Source organism: Canis lupus, chromosome 1 (assembly GCF_003254725.2).
Source record: "Canis lupus dingo isolate Sandy chromosome 1, ASM325472v2, whole genome shotgun sequence".
Classification (NCBI taxonomy): Eukaryota; Metazoa; Chordata; class Mammalia; order Carnivora; family Canidae; genus Canis; species Canis lupus.
Genome location: NC_064243.1, coordinates 679,637 through 686,561, shown reverse-complemented (window position 1 = coordinate 686,561; position 6,925 = coordinate 679,637). Strand labels below are relative to the sequence as shown.

Here is a 6,925-nt window from a genome sequence, read left to right as displayed (position 1 = left end):
TGCAAGGGAGTGAGATGTTTTGATGAAATAAAATGCATTAAAAGTTAATGTTCATTATGTGGATTAGTCACTGGGAAACCAAAACCGTCCTCTTGGTATCTGTGAGGTTCGAGCGTGGTGTTGGGAGCAGGCGGTGCCTGGTCGTCTGGCCGCTTTTCTGGGGTTTTGAGCACAGCTCACATGCGGCTGGTTCACTTTTCCTTCAAGAAACGCATAGTTTCTGACTGTGAACAAATTTCCTTGATTATTTTCCACCAGAAGGAAAGGACATCTTTTAGATGAGGAAGGATAGTGAATATATAGGGTGGCGGCTTCAATGCTCAACAGATTAGAGAGAATTCCAGAGTCTGGAGAAGATGGGGTATAGGAGCCGGTGGTGGCGCTTGGGGTAAACAAGTCGGCTGTCCTCTGGAAGCTGCGATACATTGTGTTCCTGGGAAGCCCGCCACTGGGGCCTGCGGGGTGCGGCGCTTCTGCTTCGAGGCCCTCGCCGGCCCAGCTGGGTGCCGCACCCTGAGACCCAGCCTTGGGCAGACCTGCTGGCAGGAGAGCTGCGTCTAGGCCTAGCGGGAGTGTCTGGATGGGGCCACCCTTCCCAGTGAGGTTGGCATCTGGGCCCATCGGTCATGTCTGGGCTCACGCCCTTTCCCAGGAACTGCGACATTATTTTGCAGCAAAGGACATGTGACCCGGGAAGGCAGGCAGCTCTGAGCCCAGGGGCGCGACAGAGGTGGTTTCTCCTGTTTCCAGACGCAACACATGCAGGTGTAAGTTGCCTATCACCGCCTCCACCACGGGAGACTTGGAGACAGAGGTTAAAGGGAAGCATGCACTGTCCACCTCCTGTGAGACCTGCCCTCCAAGGTGATGGCCCCCGACTACGAGGACCGTCCTCCACTGGCGGTGTTTGCATGTGTCGGCTTCACTTATGTCTCATGTTTCTGCTGGTGCTGCATGTATTCTGTGTGGATTTGTCAGTGTGTGTCCACGTGTCCTTCTGTGGTTGGCCACGTGGACTGTTTCTAACTTCCCAACTTTCTAAATGCCCCAAAGTACCCCTAATACATGTTTTCATACATAAATGCTTGAAACTTTGCACTGGGTCAAAAGGTAAGGACGCTGGGGGCTCTTGATACATATCAAGTGGTTTCTCAGGAGCCACCTGTGCAGTGCAGCCCGTGGAACGTCTGGCTTGGGAGGTGGGTTTGAGCCCTGCATCTGGTGCGGCACTCAGTGGGAAATCTGCCAGAGACTCTCTCCCTGTGCCCCTCCCCCCCCCACACTGTCTTTCTCTCTCTCTCTCTCTCTCTCTCTCCTCCCCCCTCTCAAATAAATAAATAGATCTTTAAGAAAAACACTGCTTCAAGGGAAGTTGTGCAGCTGCATCCTCTTCACGCACCACCCTCCACGGCACGCTGGCATCAACTCTATCCTCTGCCTCAGATCCCCACAGCCAGCGTCCTTTTGCTGTAGGAGTGATGCCCAGTCTCATGAGATAGCCTCGCAGGAAGCAGTAGTGAGCAAGCCTATGCGCTGCTGTCGGCCACTGTCCCTGGGCCTTCAGTTGTGCATGCAGGTGCGTGCACACACGTGTCCGTGTACAGGAGGTACCGGTTACCTGTGTGTGTTCCCAGAGACCGGTGCTGCCCCTGGGAAGGCTGGCCCCCAGCGCTGCCTTCTCATTCTGGGGTGGGCCTGTCTGTGGCCCGTTGTGTGCCCCATCTTGGTGTGGGCTTCTTCACAGGCCACCACATACGTCGTGACCCTGGACTTGCCTCCAGCCCCGGGACCACCCAGCCACATAAGCACCGCCGTGCAGGGTCCATCGTCCTCAGGGCTGTCTGTGGTGGGGCCGCACATGTGTTATGTTAGGAGACAGCATGCGGAGTGAGCTGGGTCCACAGAAAGTGAGAAAATGTGTCTCTACCCTCTAAAGTCTCAAGTGTGGTCATGGGGAGGAGCTGTGGGCACATACAATAGATCCGCACACTCATACATGCATACATGTGAGCCTGGTGGGTGGTGGAGAGCTTAGGCAAGTTGCCAGCCATGTCCTGACGAGCAGATGCTCCTCCAGGGCTGGCTCAGCACTGAGGAGACACCCAGAGGACGTCCCCACAGGGTCTGACCTGCGAGGTCTGAGCTGGGCTGTCTGTGCGTCACCGTCTTGTTTGAGTCAATCTTCCTGATGTCTGTGTGAGGGGGGACATGCATGACCTGAAAACTCACCCAGGGCGCCTCTGAGCCTTGTCTCCACCGAGCATGGGAGCCTGTGACCTCTGAGAGCTTGGTCACCTCCCAAGACAACAGGCAGCCTGAGAAGCCTTCCATCCGTGCTTGGCCCCCTGTTGCCCCACAGAGCGGTCCTGCCCCATAGGCCACCCATCAGTAGGCCTTGCAAGATCTCATGGGTGTCTGTCTCCTGAGTGCATCCAGTGCACGACCCTGGGCTTGGGGATTATTCTGGACCCTTCAGGCCTGGAGAGGGAGAAGCCATCTGTCCCCCCAGGAGCTGGCACGGTTAGTACCTATAGGAGGAGGCTTCTCTGCTGCCCTTGCAGCATTTCCACCAGCAAAGTGACCTCTTGCTCCCCTTTCTGGTGCCGGCAGTTTCCTGAGACCGTGTGGTGACATCTTTCAGGCTGTGGCCAGAAGTAAGGGCTCATGAGCCTCCTCAGGTGAGTGAAGGTGAAAGCAGCGCTGCTTTGGGGCCAGAATTAGAAATTACTAACAAATAGGAGTTTGCATCGTTTTCCTTTCCCTTGTGGGTCCCAGCGGCTGACACGTTCCTGGATGCTCATGTAGGGCATCAGGCTGCCACCAGAGCGGCTGTCACTCATCTGTTCCTAAGTATAGTGTTGGAATCACCCTACCCTGGGGCCACCTGGACAGGACTTTGGGGAGACTCCCCAGCCTTCATGCTAGAGCCAAGGAAGAGCCCAGAGCGTGGCAGGCTCAGGCCCATGGGCCTCCCCTGGCTGTCCCGGCCCTGCGCCCCAGGCCTGAACATGCAGATGTGGCTTTGTGGCGAGGGCTGCACCCGGGACACACTCCAAGCCGTCTCCAGCATCTCTGCTGCCCCTGGTGTGTGGCCTGAGTCACTCTCGCAGGCGTTCGATCTCCCTAGGGGAGCATGACGGGCATCTGAGCTTTACGACCTCTCACACACACGACACACTTAACCTTCACAAACATCCTGAAGCAGTTGTGTTTAGTTTTATAGATAAGAAACTGCGTAATGAGTTCAGGGTCACCTGTATCTTAAGCTGATGACAAAGACGAATTTTCTGACTCAAAATCTACTCTCCCAGTTTGTCCCTGGCTGGTGGCCCCTCCCTGACTGTTCTCTCACTTTGGGCACATGGCCATGGCCCCTGTGGGGCTGGCCCTCCTCACACCACGGCCAGAAAAGCTGGTCCTTCTTCGCCGCCCCAGATCCGACCTTGCAATTGTACAAGAGAGCCCGGTGCACTGCCCCCAGGTCCATAGACGCCCGGGCACTGCAGTGCCTTGGGGGCCTCCGTCCTACCCTCCCTCCAGTGAGGAGGGCCTTATGTCCATGGGGCCTTATCTCATATGGTGCCCACGGCGTTCTGCCCTAGATGGGAAGCCTGTTCACTTCTTTTAGAAAACACAAGGGCTTTTCCCACGACGCTGACTGCCCTGGCCCCCCAGGCCCTGGAACTGCTTGGGTTGCAGTTCCTCCTCCACCCTGTGGGGACTGTACCTGCCGGGCTGGTGGGGCTGGCAGCTAGCTCATGGTTGGTGTCTGCTCCACCGGCGGCACCTGCATTCAGGCCAGCCTGGTGCCATGTTCAATCAGCCCTGCATGGCTGTCCTGTTCCTGAGCAGAAACGAGCCCCACCAGTCTCAAATCAATATAACTTACAAAATGGTATTAATTCTTTCAAAACTCCTAAGAAAAGACATTTCCAGGCTTGGGTGGTCTCACTAGGAAGTTCTACCTTTTTTTTTAAAGATTTTATTTATTTATTTATTTATGAGAGACACAGAGAGAGACAGAGAGAGAGAGAGGCAAAGACACAGGCAGAAGGAGAGAAGCAGGCCCCATGCAGGGGGCCCGACATAGGACTCAATCCCGGGACTTCAGGATCACATCCTGAGCCGAAGGCAAGTGCCCAACTGCTGAGCTACCCAGGCGTTCTTCTACCAAACATTCAAAAAGGAGTGAATTCTATCAACCATTCAACAAACAGGAGAGAACTCCTGATCCACTTTACGAAGTCACATTCCCTGAAGACGAAAGGAGAACACCCAGAAAGGAACCACAGGTCAATATCATCCATGACCTTAGACACAAAATCCTAAACACAATATTAGCAGATTGAATCCAGTGATGTATGGGGGTGCTGGACCGCATGAGATTTACTCCAGGCATGCACGGCTGGTTCAACATTCAGAGTCCACCGTGTCCACAGAAGAGACACACCATCTCCTCAGTTGGTGCAGAAAAGCCTTTGATAAGATCCAACACCCACCTGTCATGAAAACTCCCAGAAAACTAGGCGTAGACATTCACCTGGATAAAGAGCATCTACAGAAGCCCTGAAGCTAAGAGCGTGCGAGGTGAAAGGGTGAGTGATTCCCCCCTCCCCCGAGAGCAGGAACAGGGCAGAGCTGTGCCCTCTCGCTATTGCTCAACCTGGTCCTGGACATTAGAGAAAACAGGAAAAGGATGGGCAGCCCGGGTGGCTCAGCGGTTTAGCGCCGCCTTCAGCCCAGGGCCTGATCCTGGAGACCCTGGATCGAGTCCCAGGTCGGCTCCCTGCATGGAGCCTGCTTCTCCCTCTGCCTGTGTCTCTGCTCTCTGTGTGTGTGTCTCTCTCATGAATAAATAAATAAAATCTTTAAAAAAAAGAAAAGGACATAACAGGGGTGCGGTCAGGCAGGAAGAAGGATAACATCCCTGTTTGCAGATAGCAGGACTGTCTACGTGGGAAATACCAGGGGAAGTTCCCCAAATCTCCTAAGCAGAAGGAAAGATGGGCCGTGTTCATGGATTGGAAGACTCTACAGTCTAGCTGTTTGCTCTCCCCAGCTGGTCTGTGAAGTCAATAAAACCTCTCTCAAGATCCCAACAAGAATTTCCGTAGATGCAGACAGCTGATCCTGAAATCCATGTGGACAGGCACGAGTGCTGACATCGTAGCTACAACAATCTCAAAACCCAGAAACAAAGTGTGAGTCCTCGCTGCCTGATATTCATGTTCATTATGTAGGTCAAGGAGCCAGGGCCGATGACGCTGGCCGAGAGGCAGACAAATGCACACGACGGTGAAACCATTCGGACCCAGCCCAGAGTGTCCACCGATTCTTGACAGAGTTGAAGAGCCAGGTGAGCAGAGCAGCACAGCCTTTACAACAAGGATGGTGGAACAGCTGGTCATCTAGACGTGGGGGAAACCTCATCCTTCACCTCACACCTCATAGGAAAATCAGCTCAAAATGGATCACAGATTTAAGTGTAAAATGTTCAGCTACAAGATGTTTAGGAAAAAAATAGGCCACTCATACCTAGGGTTAAGCAGTTTTTAGACCTGAGGCAAAAAGCATGATCCATAAAAAGTAGACTTGATAAACTTGACCTCATCAGAATAAAAAAACTGCTTGTCAAAGGACCATTTAAGACCAGAAAAGGAAAAGCTAAGTGAGAGAAAGTATTGGTGAACTACACATCCAATAAAGGAACAAAATCTGTGATACATAAAGAATTCTCAAAACTCAATAGCTACACCCCAAAGAAACCCACAGATAAATAAAATATACAATAAATGAGCAAAATATGTGGAAAGACACTTCACTACAGAGGATATACAAAGGATGGAAGAAAAGTCGTCCCACAGCATTAGCCATTAGGGAAGTGCAAGTCAACACTGAAGGAGGTATCACCACACACTTGTCAAAGTGACTAAAATGAGAAAATACACACAACAAATACCAACGAGGACGTACAGACATGAGCACTTGTCAAGTCAGTCGTGGAGCTGCCCTGCGGCCTAGCCGCTCCTCTCTGGGCATCCATCCCACAGAATGACACCTGACGTGCACAGCCTGCACACCTGCTTGCTGTGGTCATGTGTGTACTAGTCCAGAGCTAGACATGACCCACATGTCCTGTGGTGAACAGCCATCCTGTGAGACGTCCTTGCCACGAACACTGCTCAGGCTCAGAAAGAGAGAGGTATTGATGCACCAGAGGTTTGGACCGATCTTCAGGGAGTGATGCTGAGTCAAGTAAGCCCATCATTCTGATGATTCCAATTTACATTATATTCTTGAACCGACAAAATTACAGAGATTGTGAACAGATTAGCCATCGCCAGGAGTTGAGGAGGCAGGGAAGGGAGGGACCTGCTGGTGCTAGATGTCCTAGTGGTGGAAATGTGGGGGAGCCAGGAGAGGACACAGAAGCCCTTTATATATTTCCTCAACCACTTGTGAACCTACTGATGTTTCAAAATAAATTTAATCTTTAGGACGCATGTGCAACTATTTCATATAAAACTTCGTAAAAGTGCTAAATGTCACCTTGAAAGTCACCTGTGAGGCTAGGATTGGATTTGAAGGGGCTGTGAGGGGGATGGTAAGGATGGACTGTCCCCTCCAGGTGCTGTTGGGGGGAGGGTATAGCGGGACGTGGACTGTCCCTTCCGGGTACTGTGGTCAATGTTGTCTACTACTGTGAAGGACCTTAGTTGGGGAGGAGGAAGGCTTTTCAGAGCTGGGCTTTGAACGTCAGGATGCTCCGTGTGTGGTGGAGGTGAGCATAAAATACGGTCAGTGATGCGCACAGCTGAGATGAGGACAGCTTCCCTTCTGGAAGGAGAAGCTGCCAGAACAGTGTGGACGAGAGTGAGGTGGATGAAGGAGATCCCTCATCATCTGTGCCTGGACTCCTGGGACA

At 52.4% G+C, this 6,925-nt stretch overlaps 1 protein-coding gene across 1 annotated transcript in view; it reads left to right on the top strand.

The window, feature by feature from the left end:
• Positions 1-1,332: 1,332 nt before the first annotated feature.
• KCNG2 (potassium voltage-gated channel modifier subfamily G member 2) overlaps positions 1,333-6,925 on the top strand; it is a 56,321-nt gene continuing 50,728 nt past the window's right edge. Inside the window, 2 exon segments of the mRNA XM_049111518.1 lie at positions 1,333-1,576; positions 2,611-2,678. The gene's annotated coding sequence lies outside the window, so the exon portion shown is untranslated.